At 32.8% G+C, this 17,998-nt stretch overlaps 1 long non-coding RNA gene across 1 annotated transcript; it reads right to left on the bottom strand.

The window, feature by feature from the left end:
• Positions 1-10,379: 10,379 nt before the first annotated feature.
• Positions 10,380-13,025, bottom strand: LOC132672484 (uncharacterized). Its single transcript, XR_009607534.1, has 3 exons — positions 12,877-13,025; positions 10,970-11,044; positions 10,380-10,464 (listed from the first exon to the last, which is right to left on the bottom strand). It is a non-coding gene; the product is annotated as an uncharacterized LOC132672484 (long non-coding RNA).
• Between the last annotated feature and the right edge of the window lie 4,973 nt (positions 13,026-17,998).

Below are 17,998 nucleotides of genomic sequence, written 5' to 3'. Positions count from 1 at the left end.
GTTTGTGAGTTCGAGCCTGCCTCAGGCTCTGAGCTGACAGCTCAGCTTGGAGCCTGCTTCAGATTCTGTGTCTCCCTCTCTCTGCCCCTCCCCCATTCATGTGTTTTCTCTCTCTCTCTCAAAAATACATGTAAAAAATATATATAAGAATTTTTTGAAAGGTGGTCCTTTAACAACCAACCTACTAATATATTGCGTTAATAGAACAAGAAGATGGAAGACAATGGAATAAAAGTAATGCATCTAATTATAAGACCCACAAATTGTCAAGGGTCCTTGGGTATTCTATTTCTCTTGCATGCCTTAGGCAAGGACACTTACTTCACTAACACCCATGAACAAATCAGTTCCCCATAATTCTTTAAAATTATCAGTAATGATGCATTTTTCTTTTGCCATATAGTTTTATTCTACAGTGACATTTAAGCCATCAGAAAAATTCCATAGTAATATTTGTACAGATAACATATCACATATAAGGAATGAAAACTGGCAGTAATCTCTGCCAAACTGGAATAATCCTTAAGTTAAATGTGGTATCTTGTTCACATGCATACAAAAAAGGGGTGAGTTAGAACATTCTGTATATAATACCATTTAGTTTAAAACAATCTGTTCCTTGTAGGTATTCAGTTCAAAAAGCTTGTTATTTCTTGGCAATAATTGTGTCAATTGAAATACTAGAGATCTCAGTATTTTATTTTCAAACTAGAACTAGTGGATGTGTTTCTGTGAAGCTGAAGTGATGTCAATATTCATTTTCTAATGGCTCTCATGACTCACAATATTGTCTAGCAATGTAGTCCACAACATAAAATTTTTTACTAAAATTATTCACTTGAAGCATCACTACCCCATCCTCAAATTATTCTAATCAAACATCTATCCTTAGAAAACATAACTTACATGCAACCTTTTGTAGGATCAGCAAGCATTTTGGTCTTTTTCCTTGATTCTCAAGCAGTTATAATTTCCACATTTTCCGTAAATATAAGCATATAACATGTTTCTAGCTTCAGAAACCTTTTTATTTCAAATTCCTACCCTAGATCATGTTACGCAATTTTAAGTAACAATAATTTAAGTATTCTACCTTTCCAAATCTAATGTCTTTCCAGCCAAAAGCTTAAATTCTTATCTGATTGCTGTAATTTCCCCAGGATATATTGCCAATTTTTCAATGATAAACTCTATAAATCCTAACTTCTTATTTTCCCCAGCAAACCTGGCCATCTTTTCATAAATCCTGACATCATATCGCTGTCATCCCAGTTACTAAATATAGATCCACTGGAGACAACACCAGTAATTGCCTTTCCCATTCTAGGTTTGTTTCTACCTTAATAATGCCTCACTTTGAAACCCTAAACTTCTTAGTAATAACTACCAAGCAAGTCAAAAGCAAAGTTAAAATAGCAGCTTACAGGCCAAAGTTTAGCCCATATGTGTTAAATCGAAGACGAAACTTCAAACTACGATGGCTAAAATGTCCAATAAAACTTCCAAATGGACCTGTGTCTGGGAGCTCTGGGGCCTGCAGTCTTCTTCCATTGACACTTTGAGATTAGTAAACCTGTAATGATGGATGCAGTTGCACAAGGAATACATTGTATAACTAAGATTTGATGTTCTCCTCCTCTGAAACCCACCATACCACAAAGATGTTTTCCATACCTTTGAGTCCCTCAACAATGGTCCTAGTTGAGTACCTCATCATCTCTCACTTAAGTCATGTCCATAGTAGTCACCTGGTCTTCATTAATTATCTCTCAAATTCATTCTCCTTAGTCATAAAACTGACTTTTCTAAGTATAAAAAAATGAATATCACCTCTTTCTCTGCTTATTTGAAAATGATTTAGTACTTTCACTTTATAGAATGCTGTCCAAATAATTTTATCTGGATGGCAAGATTGTGACTATATTCACTGACTGGACCATGTATTCAGATAACAAGTTTAACTTTATGGTTTATAATGTGACTAAATTTCACATTACTCATGAATATGGAATTCCTACCATAATATATTTGTTAAAATTAATTGAAATAACACAAAGTTCTTAGCTTGTGCCTGACACAATATTCCATAACACAGTTCTGGGCATTAAAAATCTCTTATGACACCTTCCCTTTCTTACTATGCCTCTTGGGCTTTTAATCTTCCTATAGTATCATAACAAAACATAAAGCAAATTTCCAGGATTCTGTTTATGTCTTTGATTCCTTTTCATTGTATGACCTAAATGTGCAAATCTGTATGTCAATGTCACATATTTTTTTGAAAAAATGTCTGACCAAACATCTGTTTAAGTTTTTCCTCCTGTTATAAAATTTTGCTTTTCTTGCTTACAAGTTCCTTATGGTCCATGAAAGAAAAAAAAATTGGACTTCAATAAAAGTAAAAATTTCTGCCTTGCAAAACACTTCTTAAAAAACAAAAAGGCAATATACTGGGAGAAAAATTTTGCAAAGTACATAATTGATAAAGGACTGCTATACAAAATATACAAAGAGTTTTTAAAACTCAAGAAAAAATAAATTCTTAGCTCAGATGTCTATTAAAAATACCATAAAATGGGTGTGTTTTAAAGTACAGAAATTTAATCCTCATCGATCTAGAGGCTGAAATTCTGACATCTGTGTGTTTGCATGATGGGTTTCTAGTGAGGGCTCTCCTCCAGTGTCCAGAGTGTAGATTTCTCTGTGTGTCCTCAGGTAGAGGAGAGAAGAAAAGAGAACACAGCTCTCTTCATGACTCGTTGAAGTGAGCTAATCTCATTTATCAGGATTCCACCTGTAAAACCTCATCAAATTCTAATAACCTTCCCAACACCCCATTTCCTCATACCAGCATCTTGATTCAAATTAGGAAAGACTGTGCCATTGCAATGGAGAAGCATACAAGGATGATAAACATCATCCTAGAGGTGCTGTTTATTATCAGACTTTTTAATAGGGCTAGTAAATAGCACTCACTGCTGTCATTTTATGTGCAGTAGTACATGTAGGACTAGGTCATAATATGCCCACTACTTGGTAATTTTTTTTTGTTTTACTATTCAATGATAGTACTGTTTTAAAAGTGAAGAATAAATAAAATATAAAAGGCCTCCCCGAAAGAAAAATGTTTCAACATATATATTTTCAGTTTATAACAAAACCAATTTTAAAAATGGAGAGAAGATCTGGAGGACCTCATCAAAGAAGATATTCAGATGAAAACTAAACACAAGAAGAGATGCTCAACATCATATGTTATCAAGGAAGTGCAAATTGAAGTAACCATAAGTTACTACTACCTAATTATTACAATGCTAGTATCCAAACACAAAACCACAAGTGTTTGTGTGATGAACACTTGTATGGTAAGTCTAATAGGTCAGGCATATTCTTTATATGAATGGTAAGCTAATTAGGAATTACACTTACAAAAAAAACACACTGGTGTACTATATAAAATTGACTATTCTGCTACTCAAATGTTATTCTTCCTTGCAATAGTAGTTGGTTTTAAATATTTGTTTTCCCCACAGACTTCAAGCCTCTTGAGAATATGATCACTCATTTATTCACTCATTTAGTCATTCAATTAACAATTATACTTAGCGATGTATGTTGCTAAAATAGTTTCTTAGCAGATGTATAATGAATTAAAGGATGTACTTTGAGCTAATTGGTGATAATTGTCTTCAATAATGTAGATTTCAGAGGCATAAATTCAAGAACTCTCTAAATAAGATCCAACAAATACACTTCATTTCTTTTTTGAATCCTTAAGATCACTTGTTCCTGCATTCTGTTAACTGCTAGAACAGTTACTGGAAATTTATTCTAATGCTTTTCCATCTTTAAATTCGAAAGCAAGCTACTTAGTGAATTCCTGTCTTGCTAATTTTCTTCCATATTATCATGAAATTTTTAAGTGTTAAGCTTGATAATGTCTAGTTTAAAAAGATTTTTAAAAATAGATTTTTAAGATGATTTATTATGTTTTATTCATTGTCAATTCCAAAAGTGGAAAATGGTCAATATTCCAAAAAGTTGAATACAAAATGGTTTCCTCTAGGAACATCTCACTGGAAAAACTAATTTTCCGTGGAATACGTGATCATTTTAACGTTTATTAAAACAAGGTACCTTTATCTTAAGTGCTATGTGAAAATTTTGTAGATACAGAACAGTACTTTCGGGAAACCACTGAACCATTTGGAAATATTTTTTTTGTCTAGGCAGTTGAAACATAACTTTATATTAGAAGTTCCTTTAATTTCAGATACGTGTAGCAATAAAATCCTACAAAAAATTTCCAAATTCCATTAACATGTCAGATTTAGTCAATTGAGATCAGTTGCCCAAACAGGCAATTCTACTAGTGTGCTCCAAGAAGTAGCAAAAACTTATGGTTAATGAATGACTCTCTTGAGTAATATTTTCAACCAGTTACTAAGGTTATCACAAACATGTAGCTCTTGTATTCTATGTGTAAAATTGAAAGAAAAAAATCCCTAGTTAAAATTTATATTAAAATGAGTGCAATTATTTTTTCAGTAATTTTACTTGATGTAAACACTGAAACATATATTTACATTCTTATGTTTTTAGCCTGGAATAAAATTGTATTACAAACATGTATTCTATAATCTTTTGGCACATTGGTAAATAAAATCTAAAATCATTTCAAGAACTAGCATTTTTAAGGTAAATTACCTTGCAAATGATGAATGTTAACCAAGTCTTGTGCAGTTATAAAGATCAATCTATAAAATAGGAAGCTGAGGGATAAGAATATTTATAAAAATCCATTAATAAAATGGAAGAAAAATACCTATGAAATGCAGAATTCGAAATGCTTAGCCATTTGTTCTTGATTATTTATTTAAAAAAATAATAAAAATTAGGGGCACTTGGGTGGCTCAGTTGGTTAAGTGCCTGACTTCTGCTCAGGTCTTATCTCAGGTCTCCTGGGTTCAAGCTCTGCATCGGGTTCTGTGTTGATAGCTCAGAGCCTGGAACCTGCTTCAGATTCTGTATCTCTATCTCCCTCTCTCGTTGCCCCTACCCCGCTTGCACTCTGTCTCTCTCAAAAATAAACAAACATTTAAAAAATTAAAAGAAAATTAAATCCCATAGAAATAAGTTTCAGTTATATATTTGATTTGATAGCTATTGTAAAGGGCAAGAGGTTAAATTATATTAGTATGTAGCTGCTTGTATATTTCTTAGATGTCTAAATGTGAGAAGGAATTAAATCCCATTTCCCACCCTCATAAATACACAAAGCAATTAGTGACTATTTTGTGGGCTTTGGCTTTTGGCTAAACATCTTCAACTCCCAGCTCTACTCTGAAATATTTACATGATTTGGAATTTTGGGCAAGCTCCTTAATACTGTGACTCTCAATTATCTCATCTATATATAGCAATGATAACAACGCTATCATATCGTTTTGCTCATTGGATTAGATGAGTGAAGCTTTAGCCCTGATGGTGCCTAGCATATGGTAAGCACCACATAGGTTTTAGACATTATTATCCTCATAATCACATACCAGTTACTGTAGTGGACACTTGAAGTACATTATCTCAGTTCTTACAGACAAAGTGGCAAATTGTGGATATATAACGTATCTCACATGTTGGGTACTGTGTGTGAGACAATGCCTTAGAGATTGTACTGAGATTGCAAGAGTTTTCAGTATACGGAAATAGTTCATAGGATATCAATATACTGTTGATTTGAGAGTATTGTGAGTTGAGTCAAGACTGTCAACCTCTTAGTTATACAGATCTAAAAGGACTTTTCAGCTTACCACTATTTTTGTCATTTTCCTTTTCTTTGTTGCTATCCATTTGTGTTCTTAACATTGATCTCCTGATACTCATTTTAGGTCTTTAAGACATTCTAAGAAAATAATTAGGCGATTGTGAAGTTATATTTTGAAAAATGTTTCACCTATCAGTTCTTCTGAATATTTTACATAACCGCTCCTCTACTGAAAGGAGCAAATGACAAATTCAGCAAAAATGAGAAGGAGTCAGCAACAATAGACATTTACTCTTCGTGTTCAGTAAGTTCATTATAATTTCTGGCAATATTAGAAGTTGACTGAAACTTGATGTAGCACTGGTCAAGACTGAAACTTCACACACTCTTGAAAGAATGTAGTTTATTGTAACACTTGATCTTACTTTCTCAGAAGATAACTCTTATTTTAATTTAAAGAGGGTAAATCTTAGTCCCTTGAGATCATGAGGCTGATCTGTATATCTACCCAAGAATTTTTTTTCTTTTTTTAAATTTTTTTTTAATGTTTATTTATTTTTGAGACAGAGACAGCATGAATGGGGGAGGGGCAGAGAGAGAGGGAGACAGAATCGGAAGCAGGCTCCAGGCTCTGAGCCATCAGCCCAGAGCCTGACGCGGGGCTCGAACTCACCAACCATGAGATCGTGACCTGAGCTGAAGTCGGACGCTCAACCAACTGAGCCACCCAGGCGCCCCTCTACCCAAGATTTTTAAGAGTTGCTAGATAAATTATTCCATGGGGTTAATAGATATTTTAAACAATTGTCAGAAAGAACACATTTTGTGATCATTGTTTAATAATTGGTGTTGTTCTTGAGCATTTGACATTTAACAAGTACTTCTTTCAGGAAAATTAGTAGGAAGCAGTGAGTACAATGTGTCTTCTTGTTTGCAACAGTTTCCCCTCTTGGAAAATCTTCTGATATTTTCCAATCTCTAAAAACCCCAAAAACTGATTTTAAATACTATTACTTGCATCAAAACATTAAGAATTGAATATTATGTTTTTTTCTAATAGTATATCAAAGGTGCAATGTACAAAAATGTAGTTTTGGGTATTAGCTTCCCTTTCCCTTTGTTCTGTTGATAGCTTTTGTCTTTAATACTTAATTTTTGTAATTAGCTTAAACAAATAACTGCACATATTATTTTAGTTTCTATATAGAGAGATTAAAATATGAGAAAACTTTTAGTTGGCATTTTAAAGAAGATATCATAAAATATATTTTTTTGTATGTGGAATAATGATATAGTTATAAAACTGCTTTTTTCCTTCAGTATATCTTTGGCATGTCTTTTATAAAATTCTAGTAAGTTTATGAAATAACAAAGAAAAGTGCTTTCTTGTCATTTTCTAAGCGTGCAACTTACTGTCCTTTGTTCAACTAAGTATACATATTATCTACCCCCAAATAGACAGGCTCGGCAAGCAGAACATGAGTATGAGGTTAGTTTGTGACATTCACAAAATGGATACCTACATTTGCTTTGAAAGGGCATAGATAAAAGTAGATTTCTTGTTGTTGTTCGTTCAGGTAGATTACTAAACATTAGTTAACTGAATAGTAAAGTGATACAATTGATAAGTTTAAAAATAGAATCCTGAATTAAACACATTTGTAATTTCAGAAAATATTTGTGTAAAATTTTCAACTCTCTCAGGTTCCTGATCTAGGACTACCTAGGAAGCTCATACATAGAGAAGTAAATACTCAAATGAATAAGCAAAGTAGTATTTTTTATAAATCCATCCAGATATATATGCCTGCCTTCTCAGTTTTTGCTCTGGTGGTTCATGTAATTGAAAGGGAAATAGTGGTCCCTTGTAGTATTAGGGTTAGGGCTAAACTGATGAAACAAAATTTCAAGAGATTCTGGGTACGTAAGACATAGTATATTTCTCTTTTAATAGTTTTGTTTTATGCATTCAATCAGAGACCTAGGGTCTTATATTATCTCCTCAAACATTTTGTTGATGTTCAAGATTGATTGGAATGAACCATCTTTTTCCTTTTACATTCATTCCCCAACAGGAGAAAAAAGAAAGCACTAGCTAAAGAAATATTTTAAATTTAAATTGGGGTTGACTAAAAGTTGGATACATGAAGCCTCTACTCATATAACCATCCGCACAGCTACAACTGATTTCCTATGGAATCAGGTGGATTTTTTTTTTTTTTTTTTAGGTTGACAACCAATAGTTTTTGCTACTTTATTACCTAATGATAGTGTGGTATGAATAGCAAAAGAAAGAATAGCTCTGTTATATACATGTTATTAAAGGAGGAAAGGTAGTACAGAAACTTCCCTTAAGATGGGGAGAAAAAATTAATTGCTCTCCTTTCTCTAATAAATCAATTAAAAATAAGATGAATAATACAAGGACTTTATTCATTTATTTATTATACCTTGGAAAAAAGCCAACTGGAGAACAGAATCTTAAAAGAAGTTCTGTGATTTTCAGCAAAGTTTTTGAAATTAAGTGAGGACACATAGAATACGGGTCCAGAGATTATAGTTTTTTTGCAAAGAGTATTGAGAGGAAGAGATTTACTGGAACTTATCTGAAACTGTGGTGGTGAAGGAGGCAAAGATGAATCTATGCACATGGATATTTTGCTGCTTTCAAGAGTCTGCTCTCATTGCAGGGCGGACGAGGAATTGAAGGTGGTAAGCAATGCTGGATTGGGAGCGTTTCCCACGGGTTTCCCGTGTTTGTGAATATTTCATTAGTAGAGGCAATGACTCACTGGTCCAGACCATGATTTGAAAGCTAGAGATAGTGTTAGTGTCTGGTGCAGAAGGGCAGGTTTGTTCATTGGCCAGTGTAATAAAGATGTCCTCTCCCTCCAGGGAAAATATCAGGCAGATTAGCTGCTCATTAGAAAAGATTGAGGTTCCCTGTGCTTGAAGTACCTCTCCTACGTGACAATCTATTGTAGGTGCAGCTGTGGCCTGGCCTTTTTACTAGTGCCTTGTGGGAGTTGTGTTTTGAGGACCCAGCATCGATCCTGATAGTTTCCCTAATGGTCTCACCGTGAGTGATTTCCTTTGTCTTTAACCTCAGACTTCCAGGTCTTCTGCCTGCCTTTACGAAACTGTGACAGATTCACTTGTTAGTTAAAAGTCCAGAACACTCTCTGTACCTTCATAGTCCCTGACATCCTCAAACTGATGACCATAGTCAGAAGAAACGCTGAATTAGAACATTACCATTTGGCAACTAGTATAGCAAAAGTTAATTTAGTCAATGAATACAAATGGATGCTCAAACTAGTGGGTGAGAGTTGGAGGAGAAACAAGGTATCAATATGTTCTTGAAGGACCACCATACAAATATTACCATGTGGAAAAGTTAACATTATAGTAACTGGACAAACATTAGTGAGAAAAAACTTTAATTCTGCATCATTACTGCCAAAAAAGAAGTATGTGTAATTATGAGGAAACATAAGAAAAAAATGAGTGATGTTTTATATAGGAGCACTTCTAAAATGTGAAGATTATGGAAGTCAAGGAAAAAAAAAAGATCCACATTGAAGAAGACTTAAGACCTTAACAATTAACTGCAATATATAGTGTTGAATTGAACTATTTTCCTTTTAAAATAAAACGTAACATTATGTCACTTGAATAAGACGTGACTGTATATTCTCTTTTACTTTGACATTGGAAATACAGGAATGAAGGCTACAAATTAGATGGTATCTGTATCAATTTTAATTTCTGAACTTAATGATTTTAATGTAACTAGAAAGCACAATATTCTTAGTTTTAACAATTACACACTAAAGTTTTTCAGTGTCAATAACGTACTTTCAAATAGTTCAGGGAAAAAGTGTTTTGTTTTTTTTTAAATTTTTTGGTCATATTCTTGCACTTTAAAAAATCTACATAGCAATTTATAGAATAAGAAACTATCAAGATATAGACCATCTAAAAAACATTACTAGCTTTTGACCTAGTTGGTACTTAGAGAATAATATATCAAACCACTTCAAGATAAAACATCTCTAAATAATCCTTGATGCAAAGTAGAATTCACAAGAGAAATTGAGAAATATTTCTAACTGAAAGATAGTACAAGATTTCAGAACCCGTACGATCCCATGAAAGAAATGCTTAGAAGAAAATTTATACCTTTGAATGCTTGAATTAGGAAAGAAGTGGAGTCAGGCTAAAATCAATGACTTAAAAGGCCAACTTATTAAGCTAAAAAAGAAAAAAAGTAACTTTACCTTAAAATTCAAAAAGTAGAATGACAAACACTGAAAGTGTAGCAATCAATGAAATTGGAAGAAAAACTGTAAATTGTCAAAAGCAAAAGATAGTTTAGAAAAAATTAAAAGTATTAATAAAATCCAGCTAAATGGATAAAAACAGGAAGAAAACAAAAATGTCCCATATCACAAATGAAGCAGAGGTTACCACTGGAGATCTTACAGAAATAAATATCAAGCAATATTACAAGTATTTTAATGTCAACCATTTTGGCAATGTAAGAGAAATAAGGTAATTTCAACTTAAATGAACACACAAATCACGGCATGAAAGATAAAAGCAAAAGAATGCGCTCTATTTAATAATATAATTTTATTAAAAATTTCCTCACAAACCTTCAGATGGAAATGATTTTATTGGTGATTTCTGTCAGACATCTAGGGAATAAAGAACAGCAATTTTATATAAGCTCTTCTAGAAAATACCGGAGGAGCACACAGTACCTAACAAATGTTAGAAGGTTAATACAATCCCAATATCAAAACCTGAGAAGTACATTAAAAATGGAAGGAAGGAAAGATAAGAAAGAATATTACAGATCAATTTTCATCATGAACATAAATGCAAGCACCCTTAATAAATAGCAAATGGAATCCAGCAATATATAAAAGGAAAATATGTCATGACCAACTGGGATTCGTTGCAAAAATGCAAGCTTGCTTTAACACTAGAAAAGCAATCAATGTAATTCATCATATTAAAAGAATAAGATGAGAAACCATATGATATGTCAAGAGTTATAAAGAAAACACTCGAAAAAATTCACCCATCCAATAAGAAAACCTAATAAAAACTTTGAATAGAAATAAATCTATTAATTTCACAAAGAGATCCACAGAAACCTACATCTATCTTCATACTTAATAGTAAAATGTTACCTACTTCCTCACTAAGGTCAAGGATAATGCAGAATGTGCCCTTCACCTTTTCCATTCAGCATGGTATTGTGTATTTTCACTATTAAAGTAAGACAAGAAAGAGTATACGAATAGAAAGGGAGGAAATAAACTATTTTTGTAGATGTCATAATTATTTACATAGATAATCTTAAGAAATCTAAAAAATACTATAGCTAATGGATTTAGCAAGTTCTCAGGATACAATAGTAGTAAAACAGAATCGACCTTACATAAGCAACTAACAATTGGAATATGAAATTGAGAATTCCATTTATAGTATCATCAAGACATAAAAGAAAGAAATTAACCAAGAGACATGCAAGACTTCTAAACTGAAAGCAATATGTAAGCCATTTTCTAACCAACCAAAATAAAGTTAGGTGCAAATTCTATACGGTAAAACTAATGAATTTTATATTGGTTATATTCCAATAACGTCCTGAACTACTTTTATCCTATATCATTTGTTACTCATTAGGAGTAAAATTGATTTTTTGCAAGACATAACTAATTTTAAGTTTAATTTATTTAACTTGAGTGAAACATCCAAAACTATGTACAAAATACTAGGATTATCCTAATGTTGTTGTATTTCAGCCAGGATGTTTGATGATGGTTTGATATATTGCCATAACTAAATAAAAATTTAAAAAAAATACAACAAAAAACACTTTGGAGAAATTTCAAAGGTGACATTTGTAGCTGTCAGTTACCAGCAAGTACAACAAGGAGGGCTACGTTTTTTCTTAAGATGTTGTTAACAATTTCCACAGATAAAATCATTAGTCAGGAAATACAAAATTCAACCAAAAAATACATCTTTGACAATTGTTCTAATCCTCTGTTTCCTTTGAAACAAGTGACTTTAATTATAGTATCGGTAGTGGGAGAAAAAAAAAGCAGAAGTAGTAACTGAAAATAAATACTAGTCTGAAGTATGTGTGGAAGAAAGACAATATCATTTTGACATGTTTATCATAGCATGAAGTAGCCTGAAAACAATCCCGCAGATGTCTGCATTTGAGATTCTACAATAGAGGCAGGCATAACTTGAAGATAATTGAATGTAGTAATTAGATGAAACTAAGTATATTAAATGCAAAAACATAATTGCGTAGCTATGTAATAAATTAAAATGTGGATATTTAAACCAAATTATTGCACAGTTGCAACAATGGTATTCTTTGTATTGAGCCTTGTTAGCAGGAACATGTACTAATAAATATCAAATTTAATACAATTTTCTGGAGAACAGAGGCTATGTGATTTCCATCTGTGTAGTTCCCACCTCCCTGCTGTGTCTCAGCACCAACCAGTGTTCTAATTGCATTATTGACATGTTCACAGATTCAAATATAAAATAATTTATTCTAAATGATTCACAGGCTAGGAGAAATTGAGTATTTTAAAAATAAGTGCATCATATTCTACTTTGAAATCACTTTTTAGAGAAAATTGTGAGGATTTATAATAATAATCCCATACCCCGAACCCCTCCTCCTATTAAAATATCTAGACTTGATTAAATGTATCATGTGTTAGCTGGAAAAAAAAAAAAAAAAAGAAAAGATTACCTCCGGAAGCAGAGTAGAGATGGGGTGAGGCCTCAGTGAACTTCAATGAATAGGGAAAACTATTAAAAAAAAAAAACCAAAAAAACAAACAAACAAAAAAAAAACCTAACCAGGTTTCCAGTTTCCATTAGGGATACACTAACCTGGAAAGAACATTGCGCCTGCCCTCTCAGCAGTGGTAGCAAACAGGGAAATCTGCACATCTACAAGCTTTCACGAATCCGTCAGACACTGAGGTCAATGACGAACCAACTAACCCCAAATCAAAGGAAAAACAAAGGCCTTCAAGAACAAATACACATGGGCACTTACTTACCTGGGACCGATGCAGCCAGACTTGGTTAAGAATTCAGCTAACATTGTTAACACATTGGACAGGCTTGTAAGAGAATATGGAATCTCTAGGATCACAGATATTAAGAAAACCTCTAACCCATTTGTACAGTTGAAACAGGCGATGGTGGCAATACCTAAACCAAGGAAATTGGCAAATGTTACAAATCAGAGCTTGATTTATTCTGTCGATTGTTTCAACTTGAAATGATGGATAAAACGTTAATAATAGAGATTAAGTTGAAAACTAGATTGTGTTAGTAGGCATGACTTTGTGAATAGCGCAAAAGAGAGGAAATACATATCCAGGATTTGGAAAACACTATCAAATTCAGTAAGACAATCACTTGTGTCATTGATAGACGCGTCAAGTTCTTTTTTTAAGTCTTTAATTCCTGCTAACATACAGTGTTACGTTAGTTTTGGGTGTACGATATAGTCATTCAACAATTCTATACCTTACTCAGGGCTCATCATGATAAGTGTACTCTTTAGTCTCCATCACTTATTTCACCCATCCACCCCCCCCCCCCCCCCATCCCCTCTTGTAACTGTCAGTTCTCTACAGTTCAGAGTCTGGGTTTTTTGGTTTGTCTCTCTTGCTCTCTCGCTCTCTCTTTTTTTCCCTTTGTTTGTTTTATTAAATTCCACATAGGAGTGAACCCACATGGTATTTGTCTTTTTCTGACTTATTTCACTTAGCGTAATACTCTCTAGCTCCATCTGTGTTATTGCTAATGGCAAGATTTCATTTGTCTTTATGGCTGAATAATATTCGTCTGTCTTTATGGCTGAATAATACATATATATATGTACATATTATACATATACATATATATATACATGTACATATACATATTATATATGTAAATATATACATATATATACACATATATACACATATGTATGTATATATATACATATATATACATACATATATATATATATGTATATATCACATCATCTTTGTCCATTCATCTATTGATGGATACTTGGGCTTTCTCCATAATTTGGCTATTGTAAATAACGCTGCAATAATCACAGGTATGCATGCATCCCTTTGAATTACTACTTTTGCATTTTGGGTATAAAGACCCAGTAGTGCAATTATGGGACCATATGGTGCCTCCGTTTTTAACTTTCTAATGAACCTCCATACTGTTTTCAATAGTGACTGCACCAGTTTGCATTCCCACCAAGAGTGCAAGAGAGTTCCTTTTTCTCCACATCTTTACCAACGCTTACTGTTTCTTGTGTTTTTGATTCTAGCTATTCTGAACAATGTTAGGTGAGATCTCATTGTAGTTTTGATTTGCGTTTCCTTGATGCTGAACAATATTGAGCATCTTTTCATTGGTCTGTTGGCTATGTGTATGTCTTCTTTAATGAAATGTATGTTCAAGTCTTCCCATTTTTAAATTGAATTATTTGTGGGTTTTGGTGTTGAGTTGTGTAAGTTCTTTATATATTTTGGATGCTAACCTTTTATTGGGTATGTCATTTTCAAATATCTTTTATTTAATAGATTGCCTTTTATTTTGTTTCCTTCACTGTGCAGGAGCATTTTATTTTGATCTAATCCTAATGTAACTTTGTTTTGATGTAACTTTGCTTTTATTTCCCTTGCCTCAGGAGACAAATCTATAAAATCATTGCTGTGGCCAATGTCAGAGAAATTACTGCTTGAGCTCTCTTCTAGAATTTTTATGGTTTCAGGTCTCATGCCTAGGTCTTTAATACATTTTGAGTTTATTTTTGTATATGGTGAAAGAAAGTGGTCCTGTTTTTTTTTTTTTTTTTTTTTCTTCTCTTTCATGTAGGTGTCCAGTTTTTCCAACACTACTTGTTGGGGACAATCTTTTTCCCATTAGGTATCCGTTCCTTTGTCAGATTAATTGACCATATAATTATGGGTTTATTTCTGGTTTTTTTTTTCTACTCTGTCCCATTGATCTAGTGTCTATTTTTGTGCCAGTACCATACTTTTTGATTACTACAGCTTTGTAACATAACTTGAAGTCTGGAATCATGAAGCTTGCTTTTGTTTTCCTTTTCAAGATTGCTTTGGCTATTCAGGATCTTTTGTGGTTCCATACAAATTTTAGGATTGTTTTAGTTCTGTGAAAAATACTATTGGTATCTTGAAAGAGACTACATTATATCTGTAGATTACTTGGGGTAGTATAGACATTTTAACATTTTTTTTCTCTTTTAACCCATGAGTGTGGAATGTCTTGAATAAGTGAAGTTCTAATATAGTATTGTTTCACCTGACTTGTTAGTGTAAATGAAAACACCAACCAATATTTATGTGGGAATTATTTTTTCATGGATTGCACCAAAATTTGAAAGAGATTTAAAAAAATAATGTATGGTAAAGATGAAATAAAGCATTTTGTGAGACTCAATTTGCTCTATGATTATAATAAAATATATCCTAGTTTATTAATTGCAAATTTTATATATGTGTATACTCTTATAACAATAAAATCCATAATAAAGTTCTGTACACATATTTTCTTGAATATAGAGATAATTGTTAATCATTTGTGAGTATGGCAATGGATATAAACCATAACTTACCCATCCATTCTATTGTTAATGAGCATTTGAGTTCTTTTTTTTTTTTTTTTTTTTTTTTTTTTTTTCTCTTTTCTAGTGGACTGACATATTACCCATGCTTCTGTTGTCAAGCTTTTCTGTAAAGGTCAAGAGAGTAAATATTCTCAGATTTGCCAGCTATATGGTCTGTCACGACTACTCAATTCTGTCACTGAAGATGAGCCTAGGCAATGGTAGGTGAAGGAACATCTATTTGGCTCAAGAAACTCCATGTACCAAATTTTGCTTTTGCATAATATACCTCGGGAGAAATTGTGTGTTAATTTTCTAGGGTTGCCATACCACAAACTAGGTAACTTAAACAGTATATGTTACTGTCTTTCATATTAAACCAATATGAGGTGTGGGTAGTTTTGGTCCCTCCTGAGGCTTGTGAGGAAACCATATGTTCTAGGCCTGTCTCCTTGGCTTGTAAATGGCTACCCCTTCCCTAGGTCTCTTTACGTTGTCTTCTTTCTATCTGTGTCTGTATCCAAATTTTCCTTCTTATAAGGATACCATTACGGTGTAGATTAGGACACACCATAATGACCTCATTTTGTCTTCTTGATTACCTCTGCAAAGACCATATCTCCAAGTAAGATCACATTCTGAGGTAACTGGGGATAGGATTTTAACATGAATTCTGGACACATTCAACCCATAACAATATTGGAATGTGTAAACTTACAAGAAAACAAAGTCATGTAACAAACTGGTGATCAATATTTATATTATTTACATTCCTACCAGTAATTAATAATTCCTTGCTGACACTATTTTTAGACTTACATTTTTTCCTATCCATTGGATATAAAGTGTTAACTCATCAAAGTTTTAATTTTCATTTTCCTGACTAATAGACAATGAACATATATAAAATGTTTATAGACATTCACCTTTTTTCTCTTTTTCTAGTTGCTGCTATAGAGTTGGGTAGAAAGTTTATAAGTGTTAATAGAAGAAATAGAAACATTGTTACATTATCCTTACCTCTTTAATTCGTTATAAAATTGAACATTTTAACTCTGAATTCATTCATGATTTCATTCTGATCCCTAATAAAACAAAAAAAATATTTTTTAATGTTTATTTTGAGAGTGAGGACATGAGTCGGGGAGGAGCAGAGAGAGAGGGAGACTGAGAATCCAAAGTAGGCCGCTTGCTCTCAGTTGAAAGCCTGAAGTGAGGCTCAAACACAGAGACCAGGAATTCATGACCTGAGCCAAAGTCTGACATTCAACTGAGTGAGCCACTGAGGCACCCCAAAACAACAAAAAACATTTTTAATATATAACTATTAAAAAATAATTTCTTCTACAAAGACATTATATTTGCCAGGTTTTATACTTTGATACCAATGCACGGCATTAGAAAGGTTTTCTTTTTTGAATTCTACGACTTCTTCCCTTCCAATACCTGAGTTTTTTTTTTTTTTAATAATTTATGTATTTTAGCACTTTTTCTTCAATTTATTTATTTTGAGAGAGACAGTGACACTGCAAGTGGGGGAGAGGCAGAGAGAGAATCCCAAGCAGGATCCACATTGCCAGTGCAGAGCCTCATGTAGTGCTTGAACCCATGAAACTGTGGATGAAACAGAGAGTCAGATGCTTAACCGACTGAGCATCCCAGGAGCCCCAAGTGTTTGTGTTTTAATTTCATACTATTTTTGGATTTTCCCATACATAAAATTTACATTTCAGCATTTGAATCCTATATTTACATATTATCATCCAATAAAATCATTTGTTATGTTTATTTGCTTCCTTGAATGTACTATAGTGGTACCCATAGTTCATGAAAATCTCCTTCCTGTGCTCCTTTATATTACCTATGTTGATGTATTTGCTAAAAATTATCTACTGTATTTTTTTTATGAAGTATAGTTGATATACAATGTTAGTTTCAGGTGTACAACATAGTGATTCAACAATTCCATACATTATACTACACTTACCATGATAAGTACAGTTACCATCTATTACCATAAAATGTTATTGCAGTATTATTGACTATGTTCCCTCTGCTAATTTTCATCCTATGCTAATTTTATGAAAATTCCCCAATTTTCATCTTTGTGACTTTGTTTTGTAATTAGAACTTTATACTTCTTAATCCCTTTCACCTGTTTTACTCATCTACCCAACGCTCTCCCTTCTGGCAACCACCAGTTCTCTGTATTTATAGAGTTTGCTTGTTCTGTTTGCTTGTTCATTTGTTTTCTTTTTATTTCTTTTTCTTTTTCTTTTTTTAGATTCCACATATAAATGAAATCATATGATATTTGTCTCTCTCTGGCTTATTTCAGTTCACATATTTCAGTTCCCTTTAGATCCATTGTGTTGTCCCAAATGGCAAGATCTCATTCTTTTTTATAACTCGGTAATACTCCATTGTATATATTTACCACATCTTTATCCATTCATGTACTACGGGTCCCTATTTGCTTCCATGTCTTTGCAATTGTAAACAATGCTGCAAGAAACATAGGGATACATAAG

The sequence above is a fragment of the Panthera onca genome, chromosome C1 (genome assembly GCF_046562875.1).
Source record: "Panthera onca isolate mPanOnc1 chromosome C1, mPanOnc1 haplotype 2, whole genome shotgun sequence".
Taxonomy (NCBI): Eukaryota; Metazoa; Chordata; class Mammalia; order Carnivora; family Felidae; genus Panthera; species Panthera onca.
The sequence above is the reverse complement of the archived record's forward strand: the minus strand, read 5'-3'. Positions and strand labels throughout refer to the sequence as shown.